This window comes from Dipodomys ordii, unplaced genomic scaffold, assembly GCF_000151885.1.
Source record: "Dipodomys ordii isolate 6190 unplaced genomic scaffold, Dord_2.0 Scaffold5, whole genome shotgun sequence".
In the NCBI taxonomy this organism is placed as follows: Eukaryota; Metazoa; Chordata; class Mammalia; order Rodentia; family Heteromyidae; genus Dipodomys; species Dipodomys ordii.
Window position 1 is genome coordinate 35885643 of NW_012267221.1, and position 26582 is coordinate 35912224.

Genomic DNA, 26582 nt, shown 5'->3' on the forward strand with positions numbered 1-26582 from the left:
GTGCTAGCCTTGAGCTGAAGAGCTGAGGGACAGCGTGCAGGCTCAGAGTTCAGGCCCCACAACCGGACCCCCCCCCAAAAAAAAATCAACCTGGTAGCAGCCCTAGTCTCAGCAACAAGGATACATAGAGTTATTATACTAACTATACAAACCATTGTTTTTCTCTTGGACTCTCTATTGTTCTTCTGGCTGCCTCCATTTTGTTTCCAGGTTATTAGAGGCTGTTGCTAGGTAATTAAATTCAGGAAAGATAAATAATGTTTCAAATGTTTCCATTGAAGAATAATTGCTTCCTAAAGTAAAACTGCATGCAGCCACATGATGAGGCAAACAGTGATAATATAAAAGCATATTTAACATTTATAATCCATATGGCTACTTGTTCATGGATGTAAACATTTTAAATAGTTACCAGAGGCTGAGACCCTAAGAAGCCTAAATGACATCACTAGAAAAGCATATAGAATTTGATACTTGAGTCATTCTGCACAGCCTTGCTACTATGGAACTACTTTTATATTTAGAAAATGGAAAATGTGCCTAATTATATTTCTATTCTTAATGTATTTTCCTTTTGGCTCATTATTCTCTTTTAATTTGGTCCATTCAACTTTCTGTTACTGTTTGATGAACTGCATCTGACCTCCTTTCATTATACTTATTGAAAAAGTACTGTTTTATTTCTGCTTTCTGGCTTTTTTTTCTCTTTTTAATGGTCTAGGTTTCTGTAAACTCTATGTATATTGCAAAATCTATGTCATGCTTTCAATATCACTTGTGCTTACATTGTCATCCTTTAATAACATTAAACACATAGTTGTCAGTTTCTCAAGTTCAAAACTGAATTATTGCCTTTTTCCTAAGGTATATAAAAGAATTACTGAACCATACAAATTTCGCACTTAGCTCCATATATCTATACACCCAGTTTTGTTTGTTTTTGTCAGTTGTGGGGCCTGAACTCTGGGGCCTGGACACTGTCCCTCAGCTCTCCAGCTCAAGGCTAGTGCTCTACCACTTGAGCCAGAGCACCACTTCTAGCTTTTTCTGCGTATGTGGTTCTAAGGAATCAAACCCAGGGCCTCTGCAGGCAAGGCAAGCGCTCTACCACTGAGCCACCTTCCCAGCCCTTAAATTAAGTTTTTATATTTTTGTTCTACACTTTTAAGATTACTATTCTGGGCTGGGAAGTTGGTGTAGTTGGTAGAGTGCTTGCAGCACCACATAAGCAGAAAAAAGCCAGAAGTGTCACTGTGAATCAAGTGGTAGGGCACTAGCCTTGAGCTGAAGAGCTGAGGGACAGCACCCAGGCCCAGAGTTCAGCCCCCACAACCGACCAAAAAAAAAAAATATATATATATATGATTACTATTCTATTATTTCATTGCAATTTAAAAGGTAATATATTTCTTCTTTAAAATTCTACTTAAGACCCAATTCCATGTTTACACATCTTGAAAGTTTATCATATTTCTACCAACCAAGATTCATCATTCAATAATGTTTTATTTTATATATTTTACTGTCTATTGGGTTTACTTGTAGTTTCTTGTTTTTTGTTTTTGTTTTTATCGGTCATGGGGCTTGAACTTTGGGCCTGGGGGCTGTCCCTCAGCTCAAGGCTCTACCACTTGAGCCACAGCACCACTTCTGGTTTTCTGAGTGGTTTATTAGTTTCAAGAACTTTCCTGCCCTGGCTGGCTTTGAACCACCGGTGCCCAGCTGGTTTTACTTGTAGATTTATAGTTACATACTAATTATTACAAATGAGGGAAACCATGTAGCCTGCATTTCTTTGGATCTGGCTTACTTCACTTAATATAATTTTTCCAAGTCTGTCCATTTCCTTATGAATGGGGCAATGTCTTTCTTTCTGATAGAAGCATAAAATTCCATTGTGTATATATACCACATTTTCTTGAGCCATTAATCCACTGAGGGACATCTGGGTTGATCCCATATCTTAGCTATGGTATACAATGCTTTAATGAACATCACGGTTGTGCTGGTGGCTTTTTGGATAAATGCCCAGGAATGGGATTGCTGGGTCATAGGGAAGCTCTATGTTGAGTCTTTTGAGGAATCTCAATACTGTACTGCTTTTCAGAGTGTTTGACCAAGTTTAGATTCCTACTAGCTGTGTAGTAGAGTTCCCTTTTGGCTACGTTGCTATTAGCATCTGCTATTGTTAGTTTTCTAACATGGCCATTCTAACTGTGGTAAGGTGGAATCACAATGTTGTTTTGATTTACATTTCTTTTATGGGCAGAGATATTGAACAATTCCTACTTCTTCTTTGGAAAAGTCTCATTTTAAGTTTCTAGCCTATTTATTAATTGGATTGTTGTTTCTTTGAGAATTTGTTTTCTGGGGGGTGGGCTTAATTTTTTGAGCATATTTTAGATATGAGGCTCTTCTCTGATGCATAACTAGTAATGATCTTCTCCCATTCTGTGGACTTTCTATTTATCTTGATAGCTATGTCCTTTGCCATGCAGAAACTCCTCAGATTGATGCAATGCCATTTATCCAGTCTTACTTTGATTTATTGTGATTTTAGATCTTTACTTAGGAAGTTTCAAATGCCAAGGAGTCTTAGTGTTTTCTCTCTCCCTTTCTGTAATATTTACAGTGTATCTGCTCTTACATTGAGGTCTTTGAACCATTTATATGATAAACAGGACTCTAAACATTCACACATGGAGACCAAAGGAGGATATTCTTAAGAGAGAATCACAAGGACTCATATATGTGATCATATATGATCATATAAAATGATGCTTATTGAAATTAACTCCAAAACGTGGAATCAAGTGTTTTGGGTTTTGTTTCTTTGTTTATACTTTTTGTGGTTCTTTTATTTTTCTGTTTTCTTCCCTTTTATTTGTGCTTTCTGTACCCTTTGTCTTATATAGGTTTATGTGATTTGGGTAAGGAAAGGGAAAGCACAGAAACAGTGGGACAAAGGGTGAACCAATTCAACTGTGATACTAGACACTGTGTTAGAAATGAACTATACAAACTATACAACTTGGGGGAAAGGGTCAGGAGGGTAAAGACTAGTAGAAAATGGGGGAGGGTGACACTGTTAACAAATTATATTCATTACCTGACTTATGTAACTGTAATCCCTCTGAACATCACTTTACAATAAAAAGAATCCTTTTTTCTGTAGATTGCATACTTAAGTAGAAATTTAAGTAGGGAAGATATATAAGCATTAATTCTCTAGCTCCCTAGATAAACAAGAAAATTTTTTCCTGTTGAGTTATGTGGGAATAAGTGCTTGGTTAACGCAGAACTCTTGGATGAAACTTACTCACTAAACATCTAGCAGATTATGTTTTCCAGTCTTCTGAAAGTAGAGGGGTAGCAAAAAGCACGTGACCTAAAATCATATACTGTACATGCTTTGTTTTAGCTATGCTAATAATTGTCTATGAAACCTCTACAACTTACATAATATTTGCCTTTTTATCACAACCTGAATGTTCTTATCTGTAAAATGAAACTAATAGTCTCTTATCATTGAATTTATGACATGATCTGTATTCATGCTGAGGAAAATACAACATGAGCCACATATAAAACATTTTTCCTGTGGTCACAATAAAAGAGTTAAAAAGAAAATGAATTCATTTAAACACCATATTTATGTTAATATGTTCGATAATACCTACTATCTCAAAAATGTAGAACTAACAAAATATATTACATTTTTGTTTAATACTAAAAAGTCTAAGTCGGGCATATATCTTGCACTTACAGCACATGACTCTAGAATATAGTTATTGCATGTACACTTAGTGGGCATCAGTTTGGAGCTGCCTTTTCCCAAGTGCTCAAGAGGTACTATATGTATGCAAAGCTACATGATATTAGTAAGTCAAGAGACATGCATATACATTCATCTATTTGTTAATAATATTATTGCTTCATTTTAATATAGAATCATCAGAAAAACTCTACCTTTCTATATTCTCTTTCTTCTATACAACTATAATTTTACTGTTTCTTTTTTTTTCTTTTGTCGGTCATGGGGCTTGAAATCTGGGCCTGGGCGCTGTCCCTCAGCTCTTCAGCTCAAGGCAAGTGCTCTACCACTTGAGCCACAGTGCCACTTCCTAATTTTACTGTTTCTAACAGCAAAATGTTTTTACTTTTCAATGAACTAGAAACAAAAACAGAAAAGGCACATTTTGTAATTGACCTAAAAGATATTTACAAAAGGAACATGTACTCAAAATTAAGATCTAATAATATCTGCAGATAATGTCCAGCACTACAGTATTGTGATGTTTAATCTTCTCTATCTCTAAACAGTGTATGACATAGATATATATGTATATGTATGACATATATATGTATATGTATGACATACATATGTATATATAGTCTCTCATTGACTGAAATGATATTACACAGCATTAGCAGTTAGGAAATTGTGAAAAAAATTTCAATATAGTAGACTGGGTTGCTGTCCATAGACAGGCTTGTACCTACTGCTTTCCAGACTGACATGTGAGAACTTGCTTGAATTTTCAAACTAGTGAAAATAGTCTATCATGCCCAAATAGTTTATAAAAAATATATGGTTTATGCTGCATACCAAATTTTCTTATACATTCTGGAATTTTGATTCACTCCAGACAGAAGCTACATACTTGACCATCAGTTAATAAAAACTCTGGGTCTCTTAGAAACTTTCCCTGATAGACAGCACTTCACCACTTGTATTGTAACAAGTTGATGCTGGGGGAATGAAGTATGCCCTGTGTGATTTTTTTTTTTTTTGTCAGTCATGGGGCTTGAACTCTGGGCCTGGGCCCTATCCCTGTGCTCATCAGCTCAAGGCGAGCGCTCTACCACTTGAGCCACAGCGCCACTTCCAGTTTTCTAGTGCTTTATTGGAGATAAGAGTCTCATGGATTTTCCTGCTGGGCTGGCTTTGAACCATGATCCTCAGATCTCAGCCTCCTGAGTAGCTAGAATTATGAGTGTGAGCCACCGGCGATCAGCTTGCCTGTTAGTGAAGAGTGGCAAGCACAGGTAATAGAAGAATTGATTGTCTTCATACCCAACCACGGCTCTAGACAAGATATGCTCCTGTACCAATCAGTCAAAGATGCTGCAATAACAAAGATGTTGCAAAATGCCTAAAAGTAAAGATCAGAGAGACAAATAACTTCTCAAGAAGAGAAAAATACAAAAATCAAGGTGCATAGGGCTATGGAGTGAATTAAAGAAGAAATAGGAAATGAAAATATTTGGGGGAAATTCCAAAGAGCAATATAAAAAGACAAAGTATTATCTGAAATTAATGGCTATTTTCCCAGCTGTTTTAATTAAAATGTCCACAAATCAGTAGAGATATATCAATATTAATATACACTTTCATAAGCATATACACCATATACTCTCTACCCAAAGCAAGCTCTATGGTTACATTGATTTGTGACGCATGCACACATACATTTCCTTTAAGCTTCCTTTTATTTTCACAATGCATATTAGACTCTGTAAATGACCAAAACACAGAACCCCAATGTAAACACATTTGTTGGCCTATAAGATACCTTTACTTCAAGCATATTCTTGTCATACAGATGAGCAGACCAAATGACATGTCAGTTTAGAAAGATTTTCTCTAGACAATCTATACAATCACTATGTTATAATAATGCAATACATTGAGCAATGATATGATCTGAAGAAATATTTTACATTCAAACTTTAAAATCAATACACACTGGAATTTACCTAGAAATAAAATTATAAAATTGGAATTTTTCACTAAACAAAAGGTATACTATACACTTATTTTTATTTTTAACAGATATATAAAATTAGAAATATTAATGAACACCACATAATAACTGAGGCACATATGTTTAAATCAGGATAAACATGTTTAAATATACCTGCTCCTCAAAACATTTATAACATTTTTCAGGGTGAAAATTCAAAATCCTTCAGCTTTTTGAAATGATCATGAGTGTTACTAATAATCACTATATTGGGCAATATTACCCCAGAGCTTTTTGCTTCCATACAACTGCATTTTAGAACTCAACTTAGTCCTCAACCCTAGTGCTAGCCTCTATTAATAAATATTATCTCTCAAATATTTTGTTTATTTTTATTTATTTTCATTATAATTTCTAATAAGTTGTAAAAACGAGTTCCATTTAACAGTTTATGAATGCAATATATCTTTATCAGTGTCACTCATTTCAACATTCTCAAATACTGATCTCAAATTCTATGAGATCAATAATTTCCACAATAAGTGAGATTACACTTGCATGCCTTTCTATGTCTAGCCTACTTCTCTTATCATATTCTCTAATTCCATACATGTTACTGCAAAAGATAGGACTTTGTTCTTTTTGTGGTGATGAAAATATTACTGCATGGCATATAAGTGCTACATTTATTAATCCATGCTTCATGTGATGCACATATAAGTTGTCCCTTTCTTGACTATTTTGTGAACTATGCTGTAATGGATAAGGAATTATAGACATGTCTTTGACATACTGCTATTATTTCCCTAGTATATATACCCGTTGAAGGATTGATGTATTATATGGTGCTGTATTTTTAATTTTTTAAAGATTCTCCAAGTTTTCTTCTAATGGCTGCTTAATTTAGATTCTCCCAAAGAGTGGTCATGAGTTTACTTTCCTCCATATCCTGATGAGAATGTTCTAGTTAGTCTTTTAGTATTAGCTATTCTTACAGAAGTAAGGTAACATCTGCTTATGAGTTAACATTTACATATCTCTGGTTTTTACTAATGCTAAGCCTTTTTGGCCACTTCAATGTCCTTTTATGAGCAATGTGTACCTTTTAATCTGACTTTTGTGGGAGTTGCTATTGAATCTGTGGAGTCCCTGAGCTATTCTTTTAGAAATGTATTTCTTGCTACTAAATCTAAAGTATTAATAAAAAAGTGTAATAAATATTCAATCTACAAAATATCACACTACCATAATAGCAAGTATATTTTCAATGTTATAAATAATTAATCTTTTCCCAAGATAAGAATATATAGTTTTATTTATACAATGAAGTCTGGCATTTTAGAGAAATTTTCCTGCTCTGTATCTTTTTCGATATTTGAAAACATTAGAGAAGAAAGAGATGTTAAGTAGTAAAATACACTTAGGAAAATATGTTTTCCTAAGTGTATTTTACTACCACAATATTTGGCAGTAATTACAGGAGTGTTAGTGTAAGAACTTCTCTAAACATTGCAAATCTATTTTACAAGCATTTTCTTGAAATAAAAATGATTTAAAATGATGAATATTACTATCATGTAACCATTTATTAACATGAAAATGTTTATAGTTGATAGGGATTCCATCATGATTTTGAGTCTCTTAAAAATTTTCTAAAGCATCTACTTACATATTAATGTTGAAAAATATTCATTTTGCTTCTATAATCTGTGATTTTTATAAATTAGCCCTGATGATATTATCATTTTTCTTACCTTTTATGTCAGTTATAGCTTTTTAACTTTTACTTTATGAAATAGATTCATTATCTAATATTCTTTTACAATAGTTTCTGGAAAATTCTTCCCATTTGAGTATTAATTTAAGTTTCTAGGCATATCTGGCCATTTTATATTATATTCATTTTATTTCTGGGCAGCTATGTTTCTAGATCATTAAAATAATTTAAAGCATGCCTACAGCAATTTTGGTGGATAGATTAAAAGATGGTTTCAATAAAACAGGAGGTTATTATAATATTCCAAAGAAGTTGGAAAAAAATCACTAGTTGGCTTAACTTAAAATTGTACTGACTTTTTTAACCATCTGTAGGAAGAATAGCCAATTTTGTAGTTTTCTTTGGCAAACTAAAAAAGGTTTTATTAAAACAAACTTTCAGGAAATGAAGTTAGTAATATAGAGAGAGTAGGCATATATTATCTCAGGATTATTTTTACTTTTGATAAAATTCAATGCCTGCTGAAATTTAAACTAGTAATTATTAATATTTTCAAGCACAACTCAAAGTAGGTAGCCTACATATTATCAAAATTCATGTGGTTTACATGTCACATTGAAAGAAGGTAATAGGTTTCAAGCCAATGAGCCTATCACTAATGAAAGGTTGAATTGCCTCTTCAGTTAGCCTTGAAGTATAAAACTTACTGTGTGTGTTATGGCCAAAGTCCAATAGCTGACTAATTTATGAGAAGTGAGTTGTAGTTTTCTAAGGTAATTCAGGATCTCAAATTGCTTTATTCAAAAAAATAATTTGAGCATAATTGAGGTACAATAAATTGTCTTTGTCACTGTGCTCCATAGTTCCAAATTAAGAATTTAAAACTATTTACTGTATCTGGTTTCATCCTTAGCCGAGTATCCTTGCACTATTGTTTATTTTAGAAATAAATCCATTTAAATAGTAGAAGCACTATTTGATTACATGCTGTCAATTGAGTTAGAGCCAGGGTAGTCATTTGTTTAGTACTCTTGGTTAAGAATTCATTAAACAAATGAGTAAACTGAAGATATTGATATTTCTGTACACAACACTACTCTAGAGTTTTGGATATTTTAACTCAATTAATTTTTGACACAAATCTAATGAAGTTATTCTTAGTATGTGATGGTTAGATGAAGATTGAAGTACCAAGAGTTTAACTAACCTTCCAACGTCATGAAATCAATAAATGAAAGAGCCAGGATTAAAACGTAGTTTGGCTTCATAAGAGATGACAAAGTAGCAAGTGTAGGAGGATATTTTGCATTTCTAGAAAAGTACAGAAGATTGCTCCACATTAGCTGTAATCAGACAATTTGGAGAGGCTTGAGCTAGAAATGGAAAGAGCGGTTTAATTTACTGACAAGATTTTCTACACCCACTTCCCTTCTCTAATTAAAAACTTCAGCTTCTACTGCTTTTTGCCTTTCTTTCTTCAGCAGGGTGTAAAAATCCCTTTCTTCCTTTCTAACCGTAATGGGAGCTCTAGCTTAGTAGATACCTCTGGTTCCTACCCTTTAAGTGATCGTGATTCATAACTAGCCTCACACTTTTGCAGAATATTTACTCCTCTATCCAAGTATTCCTATCTCTTCCTCCTTTGTGACATAAATCTCTCCACAACCCTGATCTTCTTTAGATCTATTATTGAATCTTCTTTATCCAAACTCTTTTGATTTTAAGAAAAAGCAGCTGACATGGGACAAAATAAGCCATCACATTTTAATCAGAGATTAAAATATAATCTTCACATGAATGTCTTAATCAGTATGTTTTAATGAGCCACAAGTCTATCCTGCTTCATGGTGTGAATTCTGCACACCAATGGTGCAAAATGGGAATAACGACACCTATCAGGAATGGTTCTTGTAAGGATTAAATGTGATCAAATTTAGAGAGATTCCAAATTTAATTTAAAGAACAAATAACAGCAATACATTTCTTGAATAGGAGTTATGATTGTTATGAGAGATAAAATATTATCAATTAATAATCAAGGACTGATCAGAATGAATGAAAAATGAAGAGTGTACTGTGTGAAGGAGAGAATCAAATCAATATGCAAAGAGAATAACATGAAAGCATTTATACCTGAGGTAGTCTAGAACTTATTCATTCACTAAATATATATTTCCAGTACTCATGGCACCTGGGACAATTCATAATGAACTAAGCAGACAGAATTTAAATTGACTTACTGTCATAATCCTTTCAAAGATCTATCTGGAGGAATTTCCATATTTAAAAAGTAGTCAAAGCTGGGTACCAGTGGCTCACACCTATAATCCTAGCTACTCAGGAGCCTGAGATATGAAGATCACAGTTCAAAGCCAGCCCGGGCAGAAAAGTCCATGAGGCTCTTATCTCCAATAAAGCACTAGAAAACCAGAAGTGGTGCTGTGTCTCAAGTGGTAGAGCACTCACATTAAGCTGAAAAGCTGAGAGATAGAGCCCAAGCCGTGAGTTCAAGCCCCACAGCCAACAAAAAAAAAAAGTAGCCAATAGTTCTTTATTGCTTACTTAATAAATTTCAAACTCCTTCACCTGACATTCATATTTTAAATAGTTTTTAACTTCAATCATTTTTCAGGCTACTTCCTTACTATTTCAACTCTTACTCTGTAGGAATTCTCAAGAGGCATAAAAAATAACACTCTTAAAGGGACTCTAGAACTCCTCCAGAGATTTGGAGTCAATCATATTTGATTGTAGATATGACATTTATGAGGTTTAAAAAACAAGAGACACGGGAGCAATGCTGTAAAGAAAGGACTCAAGTCAGATTATCATGGACAGGATAGGATTTAGTGAGAAGACTAGGTTCATTCTTTTTTTTTGTCAAAGTAATGTACAGAAGGGTTACAGTTACATGTAAGGTAATAAGCACATTTCTTGTCAAACTTGTTACCTCTTCCCTCATTTTTTTTCTCCTACTTTCCCACCCCCACATTCTCCCCACCAAGTTGTACAGATCATTTCCAACACGCTGTCTTATGTATGTCTCTGTTGCATTGGTTCCCACCTTGTCCTTTGTCTCACCATTCTGTTGTTCCCCTTCCCTTCCCTAACTCAATACAATACCAGGGTGCCAAAACCAAATACAGTCACAACACGGGATACAGAATAGAAGGAAGAACATACAAAGGAAACAAAAAAATTAAATAGTAAATTAAAAACATCAACAACAAAGAAAAACCTCTGGTATCCATGTCTTGGAGTTCATTTTGCTTAGCATCATCTTATATGGTCATATGTACATAGCCATTGAGCTATTCTGCTCATCTGCTAAGATTATCCTAGATGTATACTATTGCAAATAGTATATATATATATATATATATATATATGATCTGTCTTACTACACTTAATATTATTTTTTCCAAATCTTTCCATTTCCTTATAAATGGGGCAGTATCATTCTTTCTGATGAAAGCATAGAATTCCATTATATATATATATATATACATATGTGTGTGTGTGTGTGTATACATACATACATAAACACATACACACACTCACTCACACATACATTTCTTGATCCATTCATCTACTGAGGGGCACTGGTGTGGTTCCATATCTTAGCTATGGTGAATAATGCTGTGATAAACATAGTTGTGTTGGTAGCTTTTAGTGTGGCTTTGTTTGTATAAATGCCTAGAGTGGAATTTCTGGGTCATAGGGGAGCTCCATGTGTAGAACCTCCATACTGCTTTTCAGGGTGGTTGAACAAATTTACACTCCCACCAACAGTGCAGTAGGGTTCCCTTTTGGCCACATCCCTCCAGCATCTGTTGTTATGCTAACTTCTCAGGCCATAAAAAATGCAAATCAAAACAACATTGAGATTCCACCTCACCCCAGTTAGAATGGCTATAATCAAGAACTCTAATAACACTAGGTTCATTTTTAAATATAACTGATCACTGTTTTACAGACACTGATCATTGTTTTATAGTTATATAAGCAGTTAAACTTTTGTTTTCAAAGGGTAATTCTGGGAGCATTATTAGGTGAATTTATTTATTTTTGGTTGTCCTGGGGCTTGAACTTTGGGCCTAGGCCCTGTCCCTGAGCCCTTCAGATCAAGGTAAGCGCTCTACCACTTGAGCCACAGTGCCACTTCGGGTTTTCTGGTGGTTAATTAGAAATAAGAGTCTCACGGACTTTCCTGCCCAGACTGGCTTTGAACTGCAATCCTCAGATCTCAGCTTCCTGAGTAGCTAGGGTTACAGGCATGACCACTGGCAACGGGCTAGGGTGAACTTAATGACAGGAAGTTAAGAGAGTTTCGCCAGCATGATGAGACATGGCAATCGCTAAATAAATAATGCAGAATAAGCTAATACATAAAAGATCTCAGTCCTAGAAAATATTCAGCAATATCATCACCAAGCAGAAGCAATTTAACAAAATAATTTAATAGCTTTCTCGCTCTGAAATCTACTACTATTGTCCCAGCTGCAAATGGCTTCCCCACTTACCAGATTATGATTTTAAGTTGTCTTACTTTCCTTAGATTCATTTTCTCATTTTTAGTGACCCAATCAACATACCTCCCATGAAAGCTATGGTAAGAACTAAACAAGTTTTTGCCACTTGTGCTGGCTTAAGTATTCTATAAATGTTAGCCATAAATTGTAGCCTTAAAATGTGGAATTAGGTAGTTAGTCAAATGTTAAGTATCCTTAACACATACATTATGTGTTCCACACAGTATATAAATACTACATTTTTACTTCTACTGATGTACTCTTTCTTTCATGGCACATCTTCCATTCTTATTTCAATTGGCCAAAGCCTAGCAAATCCTCAAAGTACGTATTTTAATCATCCTTGAATTTTGAGTACTTAGTATAGTTTACATTTTAATGGAAGTTCATCAGAAGTCTCTAAAAACTTCGCCAAACATATTTCACACACACACACACACGTACATGCATATGTATAAATTTTTCAAGAGGTCTCATGTGATACATACATGCATATGATCAAGTTTAAACTTTGATCAAGTTTAACCCCCTCTGTTACTTTCTCATCTTCTCTCCCCATCTTTTAAAATAACTTTAGATTGGCCTCTGTGGAGGCGGGACCAGTGCGTAGCAGGACCCGCGCAGTGTGGCTGGGTTCTGGCAGCAACGTCGAGAGGTTGAGGTCAAGGACCGGGGAGCCGGCAATGGTGGCGGTGCTGTGTTACCTCCGTGGTTCCTGCAGACAGGCCCTCGGAGGCTTCCTGGGAGGCTTTTGCGGGGAGACCCAGGCCGCTGTGCGGGGGTAGCCGCCGCGCCAGCACCAGCTCATTTGATATCGTTGTCGGTGGTGGAATTGTGGGACTTGCCTCTGCGAGAGCACTCGCCCTGAGACATCCTCAACTTAAAATTGGTGTCCTGGAAAAGGAGAAGGATTTAGCTGTTCACCAGACTGGACATAATAGTGGCGTCATACACAGTGGAATTTATTATAAACCAGAATCTCTGAAAGCTAAATTATTTGTAAAAGGTTCAGCCCTCATCTATGAATACTGTAAACAAAAGGGAATTCCCTACAAGCAATGTGGCAAGCTAATAGTAGCTGTTGATCAAGAAGAAATTCCTAGACTTCAGGCCCTATACGAGAGAGGTCTACAGAATGGTGTCCAAGGCTTGAGACTGATCCAGCAGGAAGATATAAAAAAGAAGGAGCCATATTGCAGGGGTCTAATGGCTATTGATTGTCCCTATACTGGCATTGTGGACTATCGGCAGGTAGCTTTGTCATTTGCCCAGGATTTCCAAGAAGCAGGCGGCTCAGTCTTGACCAGTTTTGAAGTAGAAAGAATTGGAATGGCTAAAGAAATTTCTTCAGAAAGTAAAGAAGATTTGCAATATCCAATTGTTATAAAGAATAGTAAGGGAGAGGAAATTCGGTGTCAGTACATGGTGACATGTGCAGGACTTTACTCCGATGGCATTTCAGAGTTGAGTGGCTGCAGTCCTCATCCTACTATTGTTCCATTCAGGGGAGATTACCTGCTTTTGAAACCAGAAAAAAGCTATCTTGTAAAAGGAAATATTTATCCGGTCCCGGATAGCCGGTTTCCTTTCCTGGGAATTCACTTCACACCAAGGATGGATGGCAGCATTTGGCTAGGGCCTAATGCAGTGCTTGCCTTTAAACGGGAAGGTTATAGATTCTTTGACTTCAGTGCCAAAGATTTCATGGAAATAATTATGAACAGTGGCTTGATTAAACTGGTGTTCCAGAATTTCTCCTATTCAGTTAACGAAATGTATAAAGCCTGTTTTCTTGCTGTAACAGTGAAGAACCTTCAAAAGTTTGTTCCTGAAATTATTATCCATGATATTCAAAGCGGTCCAGCTGGAGTCAGAGCCCAAGCCATGGACAGAGATGGAAGTTTGGTAGAAGATTTTGTATTTGATGGAGGGGTTGGGGCTATTGGAAATCGAATTCTTCATGTGAGAAATGCACCTTCCCCTGCCGCCACTTCTTCCCTGGCAATTTCAGAAATGATTGCAGATGAAATGCAACAAAGATTTGGATTATAAAACTTGAAGGGAGCAGGGTAGGAGTTAGTGTCCATCAACAACAAGAATGTACTACTTGGATTCTCTAAGTAGAACCTAGGAAAATGGTTTTAAACTCTTACTTTATGGTCACATTTTAAGTAACCATTGAGTTATTAGTATAACATATAAGTAATAATTTTTAAAAATTAAAGTCCATACTTCATGTCTTTCACAGTTGTATCTGTTCTGAATCCTGACTTTGTTAATGATCTGTCTTTATTAACTGTGGTCTGGAGACAATGGATCGCCTTTATATGTTTTGGGGAAAATAACATAAAAAATGGATTATTCCCTTAAACAAAGTTTTGGCTTTATACTATGTAAGCTCTTTTATCTTTCCTAGACAAGAGAAACAGGTTACAGTATATTGTAGTTGTGAACATTTTTGTGTTTGTGCCAATACTGGGGCTCAAACTCGGGGCCTGGGCACTATCCCTTAGCTATTTTGCTCCAGGCTGGCACTGTACTCTTGAGCCACAGGAGAGTGGGAGTGGATCTGGAAATTGGTTGTACCAAGGCTCACATTATTTAGAGCAGCATTTCTATTTGAAAATCAAAACTTCTTGATTTTTGAGAAAATAAAAATTTTCATTTCTCAAAGCAAAAAAAATTGCATAAACTCAAGGCATTTATTACAGTTTTTTAAAATCAATCTCTTTGTAACATGTTGTTTGGTATCCTCACTGCATCTAAACATTTGCACACTGTGTGTGATTGTGAACTGCGCTTCCGTCTTCTGTAGCATCTAAAAAAAGCACCTAGAACTGCTAGGTTTTACCAGAGCAATTTTAGAACCCTGACACTGATGTATAGAACTCTGTAATTTAAACAATTACTTATCTCATTATTATATCTGTTCTTCAGTCACACTAAAGTTCTCAAAACATTGGTTAAGATCATTAATGACTTACACCCATTTAGCTTTTTAGGATTTCTATAAATTTTTGTGAGGATATTTCTCCACATTTGGTACCTATCTAACTTTGAGGCATTCACTTTTGTAAACCGCGATGGTGCCTTATCATGTTTACTTCATAAGTGCTTTATGCCTAGTGCCATACTATGTATTGCATGTTTGTGATTTATCTGATGAAATGTATCATAATTCAGAAACTTGGATAGAAGCATGTCAGTGAAAATGTGACAGCCTGGCTGGGGGTCAGTCCCACCACTGCGAGACATTTTTATCTGTTCTTCATATGCTCTCTCAGGACTAATCTTCTACTCTTCTCTTTACCTGCCCCCTCTTTTCTGTAAGGCTGTGAGAACCATGTGTATATTGGGTGATAGGTAAACCTTTTTTTTTCTTCCTTTCTCTTCATTTCAGCCCTGGGTGATTACACAGATTGTTCTACCTCAGTTATTAATTTGCTCCAGTTTCTAAATTAGCCCATCCCAGGAACAAGGCAGGTTACTCAGCACTTGGGATGAATTGTTGAAAGCATTCTGAAATCAGTCACAGAAGAATAAATGCTCTAGTGGTTCTTTGTAACAAACAATTCCTGCAAGAAATTCAGGGTAATCATCTTCTGTTCTGTTAAAAGAGCACAGGAGCTGGAAAATTCTATCCGTTTTATTTATTTCATCAATAGTAAGACTGTGAAAAATACACAGTAAGCTGTGAAAGATGAAATTACAAAAATAACTGTCCTAGTTAAAGCCATCCTCATTCCATTTGGTTACAACCCTTTAAAATGTGAGAGAACATTTGTTGAAGGTGTTTGAATATAGGTTATTCTGTTTGTAAAACAGTGGATATTTATGTCAACAAGGTTTTGTTGTTAAATGCTGATATTTAATAATTTTGTGTCTTTCTGAAAGAAGAAATATATATTAAATTATTTTAATGATTGTGAAAAAAATAAATAAAATAACTTTAATAACTTTCATTACTGTATTTTTATGAATGTTTATAAAGCACTTGGCTCAGTTTCACCCTCTTTATTCCCTCCCCTTCCTGATAGGACTTGCTTTTTAAATCATTCTTGACTCTTATCACATACTTGCTCATATGTGAAGATGTAGTGTATATAACCACTTTTCCCCTTTTTTTCATGGGTTTCATCATTCTGAAATGCTTCTAGTGCTTTATACAAGATCAAAATTGTATCTGTAAAGAATAAATTCAATACACAGCATTTGGGGATTCACTCGCCTAGTGGAAAATTATTCAAATGAAAGCCATCAAACTCTATTTTAAACTCTTCACTTCCATAAACCAAGTGAACTTGGAGTCCACATTTCTTCTTGAGCCCCATTACAGTGGAGTAGTCTGAGTGGTACACATTAACTCATCCTAAGTTCATACAATTTATTGTATTATTGTTGAACTTTTTATTATTCTCACAAACTCTTCCCAAAATGTAAAACTCAAATCTTTTTAATTAACTTAATCATAACTTTCAAGAACATGCCCTGCTATAATTTTACAGAGATGATGGTTGTTTATTCTGTTTGTGTTGCATTACATTTCATTGTAGGCAGGCATCTGAATGTTTCCAAAACAGCAGTTATGAAGGGTATAAATATTGGTTGGCTTAACTTAGTTTAGAAATTCAAGGCAGCTTTGCCAATGATCTAAAACAGCAGCACTGCTCCACTACAAGAACTTGGGTAGGCCCTTAATATGTCCTTGTACGGCAGCCAGCCAAATGCCTGTGCCACCCAGATTTCCAAGTGTGTATGGGGTGTAATAGGTGAAACCTGTCTGAGCATGCTCAGGGCCGATAGCTGCACTATAGCCACTTCTGGATTCCATTCAGATATTCTAGACTGCTGGCAGCTTTCTCATCCTAACATCCTGAGTGTGCCAGTCCAGGTTCTGTAGCACTGAGAATTTCCTTTGACATTAAACCAGAAACAGACTGTCTCTGTCCGTCACTAGGAGCCAAGAGACAGGATTCCACTGCGAAGAGATGCCAGGAAAACTGTAAACCCAGTGCCAGTTTGAGAAGTAAACCACCTCACATATTCTTGCTCAACCTAGCAACAAAACTCCTGTTTTTTTGAAAGCATCAATGCAATCTTTTTTTCTTCCAGAGACTCAACAATCACATTGTGTTCTCTCTTTAGTTCTGATACTTACAGAAAGTTGCTATTTTTATTCACCAAAACCACAGAAAAAAAAGATATCTAAAACCCCATTCCTTGCCACAGATATGGCTGTTGGGACATAGAAGACAGAAGTGAAGCGTAACTTCTCCTTCTATCAACCAGAAAATAGTCTATCCCTATTCTTATTCATGTATTAAAAAGATGTGCCTCTGATCCAAAGGCTGAGGTATCTAAACATCAGTTTCAAACACTGATTAATAGAATAAATGATTATGTTAACTTTTTAAAGATAAAATCCAAACATGTGAAAAGACTAATTCAAATAGGATTTTCATGAAAGTAAGTTTCATTCCTCCAATTAATTATTTAAGAGTAAAATCTGTATAGTTATTTAACATTCTTTCCAATGTACAATAAAATTTATAGACTAATTTTAATACCAAGTGTAGTATTTCTTTTTTCTACCCAGCTGGTAACATTTCTTTCCCAACCTCAACATCCAAAATCTAGTGGATGGGTTATTGGTTTTTTTCTGAAATGTGCTATTATTTAGGCAACTCTGAAAATAGTGATACTTTTATAAAGCAAATTAAATTATATTAATTTATATTAATCATGATAAAATATTTTTGCACCAAAAATTCATCACTATCTAAAATAATTTTTAAAATTTGGGCATGATTTGCTACTTATTCTTGCTATAGCTAGAAAATAAATATAATTAAAGTAAGTCCCTTAAAAAGTTGATAATGTAAATGGTACTATTCATTTTTTATAACACAAATCAAGGAATTTTTCATAATGAAAATGAAATAGCATGCAAGTAATTTGAAAGATAAGTAAGACTGTGATAGATGAGAGATGGAAGAAATTTCATTATGTGGAATATAATACCTTAAAAGTACAAGGAGGATACAGGACAGACTTAGTGAGGAATGGCAGAACATAGAGAGGGTGGGCAGATGGAGCTTTAAATACAGTTAGAGAAAGAATATGACCTTCAGTGTTTATATATGAGCAATTTTCTATACTCTCAAATGTTTTCAGTGTGTTACTGTGGTATCCCAGGCCCCTGAGTACTGAGGACTCAGTGAGGAAGAGATCAGTCTTGCTTTCCAATCTAAAATTTCCAGAAGGTGGATTAAGAAACAAAATTTAGAACTAGGAAGATGGGTATGAAGAAATTTGATCCAACCCTTGCTGCTTTCTTTATTCTATCAGAATGACCACCACTAGCAATACCATCCATAGCTTCTATTAATAAAATACACCAGGTGGGTGCTGGTGCTCACACCTGTATTCCTAGCTACTCACGAGGCTGAAATTTGAGGATCACAGTTTAAAGCCAACCTGGGTGAGAAAGTCTGAGAGACTCTTACCACCAAGTAAGTGCTGTAGCTCAAGAGGTAGAATGCTAGCCTTGAGCACAAAAGCTCAGAGACAGCACCCAAACCCAGAGTTCAAGCCCTAGGACCTGCAAAAAAAAAAAGTGCCTAGTCCATTTGTCTGCAAAATAAGTATATATACATGTATTGTAAAAAGCTGTGTACAGTTGGAGTAATTGCTATATTGAAATTTTAATTTTCATCACTGTAAGTTATAATTAAACTAAGGTGATCATGTGCCTCATATTTTCATCCACTGGGCCACAAAACTCAAATATTTAAGCTGGTACTTACCCCACAATGTCTTAATATAATTCAAAAATAATTTACATGAATTTTAATATTTTCCATGATTTTAAATAACTATTCTTTCACAAAAAGATGTTTGACATAAATCTACCAGATTATTTTATTGTTAACAGTAGATGATAACTGATTCAAAGTAACCTGAAAATATCCATATTTGTTTAAATAATAATTCTGGTCACAGAATTATTGTTGTAGCCACTATGAGATAACAATTATTGTATATCCTAGGTGACACAATACACCTTTTTATAACTAAATATGAAAGATTATGAGAAAGGTGATGTAGTTGTATCTGTATATAGAAAGGGAAACTTGTAATTCTAAATTATTTTATCATGCATAGTTCTCTTTTTCCTGGAAAATGAAGAACAAGGAACTGGAGCTGTTCAGAAAACAGCCAAGTGGGCAGGAAGCAATATGGTGAAACAAGGCTAACATGGATCTAGGATGGAAAAAACTGTGTGCCAACCTGAGCTCCGACAGCCAGCTGACCAGGGCACACAACTTGCCAAACCTTGACCAGTTCCTTCAGCTGAAAAGCTTGACCGTATGGTCTCTGGTTGGCAATAGAACTGTTCAGATATCCTAATGATCAGAGGGAGGTTTTGCCATCTAGAAATGAGGGGATCATTAATAGAATCAGCTTCCAAACTGTGCTGAAGCTGTTTATTATCACCTTCAGAGTATTCTGCTCAGTTTTATAGGTAAGTTAGGCCTTAATATTGTGATATAAAAATGGATCCACTCTTCACGTCCAACAATGATGTAAATAAGGAGGATGAGATAAAGAAAGAATCTACTACTTTGTGAACTAAATCCTGCAACACAGACAAAAATAAGCAGGATTTTGTTAAGGGTCAGACTTGAATAATAATGGTCAAAGGAGAGTGCTCTGCTAATGACATTTGGCAAAAGGTAAAAGAAAGAAAGATGGTGAACAGATGTTCTCTACTTAGAATCTTAAAAGAGGAAATTACATTACAGTAGTAGGAATTCAGGTTATATAAAAGGAAAATCTTCCATCCAATGAACTTTGTAAAGCCTGAGAACTAGTTACTGATGGACATTTTTATTCTCTTTCTATGAAATATTTAAAAGGAAAGATATTTTTGTGTTTTCTGGGCTTGAATGTAAGTTTAAGAGAGAAAATTCAGGTCAAACATATGTGAGTTATTCAACTTTTTTTTTGAAAAACTGACATGTCTCTATCTATCTATATATGTCATTTATTTCATTATAATAATTTTTATAATTATTTTAAAAATTCATTGAATTTCTATCATCTGATCCTTTACTCTAACTTTTGTTGATGAAATTAACTGAGAATAATTTATAATCACTAAAATCATCAAGAATCCATTATGTATCTTATGAACGCCAATCAATTTATCATTAATTGGTAGTAAGAATCAATGGTAAAAAAAAGGCTATCACAGTAAAATCATATATGCCTGCTAAAATTATACTTTAAAATAAAATGATGGAACCAATATATACATAATAAAAATATCTTAATAAGATATATTCTGGAAAATAGAGAAAATCAGAGACAGTGAACACAAATACAGTTCCAGAAAGACTGTTAGAAAAGTAATGAGATTTACAGATTGACTAAAAAAAAAAAAAAGAAAGAAAATCTCCAAAGGATATTTGACATTTGGTCAGTCATAAGGAGAAAATTTGGCAGTTATTCAGGAGAAAATATGAGTCATAAAAGCACCCTCTTCTCCATCATACAATGCATATGAATCAGATGTCAACAAGCTGGGTCTTGGTCTCAAATTCAAGTAAATACTACTTTATATATTTGGCTTCCTGAACCAGTTTACATTTCCTTTCCTTTCAACTCGTTTGAAGAGTAACTCACACTCACAGACTCTGGGGAAAAAATGGTTACCATCCTCCCATCTATTCACAGTATCCTTTACTTTGGCCACTTGCTGGGTAAAACTGCCATGTCTATCACCCTAGACTTCTAGCCAAGTGTTAGGATTACAGTAGTGACTGCTATAGTAACAGACTAAACAGACTTCCTAAAAGTCAGCTTTAGAGGGAAAGGCAAGTAGTTCCAAGTAGAAGGAGGTATAAAAAGAAAAAAGTACTCAAAACCAAACAGCATGCAAAAAAACACCAAGAACATACATATTCTAGATAATCTCAAGAAAATGTAATATTTTCTTTTAGATTTTTAATCATATTACTTTTTAAATTTATTTTTATTATCTTCAAGAAGTTCAACAAAGGGCTGGGAAGTTGGCTCAGTGGTAGAGCGCTTGCCTTGCATGCCGAAGCCCCGGGTTCAATTCCTCAGCACCACATAAGCAAAAAGAAAAAAGCCGGAAGTGGCGCTGTGGCTCAAGTGGTAGAGCACTAGCCTTGAGCTGAAGGGCTGAGGGACAGTGCTCAGGCCCAGAGTTCAGGCCCCACAACCGGACCAAAAAAAAAAAAAAAGAAGTTCAACAAAGCAGTTGATCAATGCAATGTATCGTGATTAATGGGTCCCTTTTTATCATCCTCACAACTTTATTCCTTCCCTTAATTTTCTTAAGTCTGTAGGATATGCATTGAATTTTATGACTGAATTCTCCTTTCAGTCTTCTCTTTATTTACTACCCATCCCCTTGCCTGGACAAATGGATCAAAAGTGTATTTTATATACACAATGAAATTTTACATCCATTTGAAAGAATGATATTGCACCCTTTGCAAAGAAATGGTAGGACCTGGAAAAAAATCATGTTAAATAAAGTAAGTCAGGCTAGAGACAAATGATGTATGTTTCTCTCATATGTGGAAGATTTAATTCATATATACTTATATAAGTAAACACTTTGGAGTGTAGTAAACACTTTGGAGTGGTATGCAAGTGTATACAAATAAATATATGAACCAAAATATGGTGGATTCAAGGGAGATCTCTAACAGTGCAATTCTTTAAGATCACTCACCATCCCACAATATTACTTTTTAAGTATTTAGTTAATAATTAATTCAAGGAATAAGTTCAAGATAATAGCCTCAATCCACAGTTTTCAAATATTGAATACTTAAATAATTTAAAACTATCATGTTCCTTTGAAGATGTTCCCACTTAGCTTTAAAATGAAAAAGAAAAAAAACATCAAGATAAGTCAAAAAAGAAATACACAATCCAAATACACCTTTCAGTTTTTTTCTGAAAATTATTACTTAGTCTTGCCATTCCCTTTTTGATGCTGACTGTGACTCTGTCCGTCTGTCTCTCCCTTTCTCCCCCTTACTTGTTCACTCACAGAGAGAGAGAGACAGAGAGAGACAGAGAGAGAGAGGGAGGGAGGGAGGGAGGGAGGGAGGGAGGGAGGGAGGCACCAAACAAAGCTATCTTTAAAACAAAAAGGCAGGTAACCTATAAAGAATATTGCTTACAAAAAAAATAATGTCCAAAGAGAATTCAGTACTTACCTAAATTTTATGAAATAGAAGGTGAAAGACCAAACAAAGACATAGAAAATTAATCATTCATTGTATTAATCACTGTGGCACTGGATTAGAGGCCATTCTAATCCAGTGTGAACTCATCTTAACTATATGTTAAAAAGAACCATCTATTTTGTAAAGGGGTCACACTGAAATGTTTCAAGGGTTAAAATTTAAGCAAATAATTTTAAAGGACACAATTCAACTCATAATCATCCAATTTGATATATTCCTAAAGAAAATATGCAAATAGCTAATACACAGATGAAGAAAATGGTCCCTGTCTTTAGCTATGAAGAAGTCAATCAGGATATAATAAAACTACTTTACATGCAACGCCATAGCAGGGATCAGAGGATAGATACCTGTTTGTGGGAAGGTGGAGAAACTCATGTTAGTGGCAGAGAAAATGATGAGCCACTTACAGTCTCACATTTTTTGGATCCTAAAAATGGTTAAACACAGAATAACATCTTACCCAACAATTCAAGTCTTATATGAATTGAAAACACATGTTTATATAAGAAAATGGTGCATTAGTATTCATACTACCACTTGTAAGCATAGTCCAAATGTAAGACAGGCACAAATGGTGTCTACCTGTAATCCTAGCCACTAGGAGGCTGAATTTCAAAATCACAATTTGAAATTAGTACAGGCAGAAAACTACTCATGGCTCTATTTCCAAAATAAACACTGAAATGTAAGGCTGAAGGCAGGGATCATTTGACAGTGCACCAGCCAGTAAACAAGAAAGCTAACCACATGCACATACTGAGATCAAACCCCTGATACTAGAAAAAAAGATCAAAAGGTGAAAAATAAAATGTTCATCTGCTGGATGGACATAATTTCATGTAATATATTCGTACAACAGAATATTATGGAGCCAATCAATGTGTCACATATTTAGCAAAAAACATGTACACAAAAATACTCATTTTTCCAACAACACATTGCAAATGAAGAGATGTGGACATAGGTAAGGAAGAAAACAGGATCAACACAGAAAAGAACGAAAGGAAGGTAATTAATTTCTGTCATTTATTGATCATTTTTAAAGAACAATAAGAATACCAAAGAACTGGGGACAAGAATCTAAAATGCTGAGCAAAATGGATTTGATACTGAAGTCTTAATTGTTTTATATACTCCTATAAACATGATTTACAGGAGCAAGCTGACTTCATTTAATAGACCAAAGCTAGTTGAAATACAGACAATGCATGTTTTATGCTAAATTTATATTTAGAAAATATAATTTTCATTAACATCAAAAATAAGAGATTACTAACAGTCATTTGGCCAACTATGACAAGGACTCTTTCAGATCAAGTTGGCCAATCAAACCCATCATAGCAATATTGTTATTGTATATATTTTTTGAGGGGGGTCCAATCATGGGGCCTGAACTCTGGGCCTGGGCACTGTCCCTCAGCTCTTCAGCTCAAGGCAAGCGCTCTACCACTGAGCCACCTTCCCAGCCCCTATTGTATATATTTTTATTATCATAGTTTTTAATCAATCTGTCTATCCTTTTAAAAATACTTTCCTGACTATGATTCCTTCATTTTTATTGACTATTTGGTGTGCAATTTGTCTTTACATATCAGGGATTTTTTCTCCCTACCCCAAACTGACATTAACATCCCACATCACTATTTTTTCCATATCTGAATATTACTCAGATACATGTCTAGTTTTGTTTTTCCCCACACTCTTTGGATTAAAACATTTTAAAAACAAATTTGGAAGGAATCACTTCATTGTTATTGTCTTATTTCTTTAGTCAGAATTATAATCACCAAACAGAATCCCAAGAAAATTGGTGTTAGTTTCACAAGAAAATGGTATTTTATTTCTAAGATATCCTATCCTTTTTCTCTATGGATCAAACTTCATTTTGTTGCAGAAAGTTGTCTGTAGTTCCAGCACCAGTAAATTCTCTTGCTTAAGAAATATGTGGTAGAAGTTTAAATTGTTTCCAGACAGCATGCTATTTTTACATTAGTCATCAGACAAAATTCTGTTCAGCACACTCTTCACATAGAAACAATTTCTAAGGCAAATATCCTAGCTCTGAGAAGTAAGAAACAATAAGAATTGGCATGCTAGAGATTCCAAAAAATTCATTTGTTTGACAAGTATATTTTTGATAAATGAACTTCTTAAGTATAAGAAAATGTCCAGAAAATAATATACTCTCTCTGTGAATAAACTGCAATGAGTATTCAAAAACATCTTGGCAGTAGGAAAGATGAATCTCCTCTTTTTAACAGAAAAAAATAGGGGAAATACCACTATTTGGTGGCTTCTGTACACACACAATTCTTCATTGAAACACATGTTCATACTTGACAAAATTGAGAAATTTTGTACTTTTGGTTATGATCTTATATAAATAAGATTCTGTTAGTATATCTAGATTTACTATTCAGAAGTTCAATTCAGGAACTCTAAAAACCTTTGTAAAGTAAGTATATTAAATAAGGTGTTTATTCATATCCCAAAACTTTTGTTCTGCTCTGAAACTAAGGTTTAGTCTTAACTTAATAGACTACAATAGGAGATTCCATAAATTAGGTTGACTACCAATTCCAATACTTAACCAGTTCCATAGTAAAGAAATTCTTGGCTAACCTACATCTTAAGTACTACAATATTTTTTCTATAATGTGGCTAGAAAGCAAATGATTACCTTCCCTTGGATGGAAAACAATTCCATACTTGAATTGAGCTAATAAATCACACCTAACATGTTCTCCTCTACACTGAAAGGACAAAAATTTTCCTATAAAAATTCAAATTTCAACAATTTACCCATATAATGGCTTTCCTGTGACTCTGTTCCAAGTTTTCTAGATTTTTAACACAAGATTTTAAATAAGAGTTTTGAAACAAAATCCAGGAAATATCCAGAGAGAGCTGAGTAGTAATCTGAGTACTTGGGCAAATAACATAGATGTTTCAGGAACTAAAAAGAAAATCTATACTCCATGTATATCATGACCAACAATTTTGTGAAATGATTATAACTTTCTCTCTGCCTACAATGTCATTTTAAATGACTGGGTGGGTCTCCTCTGCCATCCACAAACCCAAAGAAGGCACAAATAACTCTTCTTTTTAGTATTCCAAGGAAAGTTAGATTTCAAAGTAGGTGGATCAAAACACTGGCTGTGTTCTGATTTTGTACATAGTGATGTAACTATATTTATGTTCTTGTCCCTGGAAGTCATTAGAATGACAGAAAGCATAGAACATTTAGAGATCTAACTCAAAAATTATCACTTACTACTTCTTGACAAGCTATGTGCTTTCCATTAATTTTTTCTAGACATTAGTTTTCACAAAAGTGATTATAAATAATGAACTGTCAACTTAAAGCTATTACAATGTCCATTATCCACAAGACAAAAAAAATAACATATTATCAAACATATGTAGCAAAGAAAGCCCTGATTACACTACTAGTGAGAATTTAAAGTAGTTCTTCTTTTGTGGAAAAAATGCGAAAAGAAATTAAAATGAACCACGATACAAGCAGAAATGCGATGTTGAAGAGACGTTACTCCGTATTCATTACAACAGTATTCAGATGAGCCACAATGGAAATGCCTTAAGTGTCCATCAATGGATGAATAAAATGTGGCATATGTCAAAAAGTAAGCAATCAGGGCTGGGAAGGTGGCTCTGTGGTAGAGCGCTTGCCTTGCCTGTATGAGGCCCTGGGTTTGATTCCTCAGCACCACATAAGCAGAAAATGAAGCCGGAACTGGCTCTGTGGCTCAAGTGGTAGGACATTAGCACTGAGCTGAAGAGCTCAGAGACAGCGCCCAGGCCCACGACCAAGCGTTCAGGACCCACGACCAAGAAAAAAAAGAAATCTTGTCATTTGTGATAAGACAGTTTGAAAGTTTGCTCATTGAGAGTATGAATGGTCATTAGAGGTAGGGTGTTTATTTTTAGAATATTTTTAGTATATTTTAATGTTACTGTAATGTACAAAGGGGATATTTTATATAAATCAAGTAATGATCATGTTGTTTATCAAAATGAAATGGAAACAAGAAGTTTTTTGTTATTTTGTTTTTTGTCTTTTCATTTTTTGCTTTGACATTTTTTCCTCCTTTGCTATTGTTTTTTTTTTTCTGAACCTTTTATCATATGTAAGTTGTCTCATGCAAGTTTATCTGTTTGGTGGAGGGTAAGGGAGAGCACTATTCAAACAGAGATATTTCAGATATATTGAATAACATTATATATCAAAAATAAAAGAAACTATAGAAATTAGGAACACTTTTTGAAT

General features: G+C 34.7%; 1 pseudogene; it reads left to right on the plus strand.

Annotated features, from left to right (window-relative positions):
• The window catches only part of LOC105994154, a 49361-nt pseudogene extending 34948 nt beyond the window's left edge, over window positions 1-14413 (plus strand).
• The last annotated feature ends 12169 nt before the right edge of the window (window positions 14414-26582 follow it).